Source organism: Penaeus monodon, chromosome 19 (assembly GCF_015228065.2).
Source record: "Penaeus monodon isolate SGIC_2016 chromosome 19, NSTDA_Pmon_1, whole genome shotgun sequence".
Classification (NCBI taxonomy): Eukaryota; Metazoa; Arthropoda; class Malacostraca; order Decapoda; family Penaeidae; genus Penaeus; species Penaeus monodon.
In genome coordinates, this window is record NC_051404.1 from 17,801,568 (window position 1) to 17,801,870 (window position 303).

Consider the following 303-nt stretch of genomic DNA (forward strand, 5'->3'; position numbering starts at 1 on the left):
ACATCACGAATGTCTTGATTTTGTTTTGTTTTTCCTAATCATCAGTAGTATTTTTATTACCATTATAATAGTTATTCATCGTTATCATTTCTTCCATTATATTTGTTCCAATTTTTAATAATGGATTCGTTCTTATCTTCATTAAATTATTAAGTAGTATCAATAAATACCATTTGATAATCCTCTCCTATTTTAGACATACTCTAAATAATTCAAAGCCACTGCATTGATATTCATTCCCTAAATTTGGTTACTGATGCCTGTCACCAGCGCCAAATATAAACGATAAATAGATGAACACAT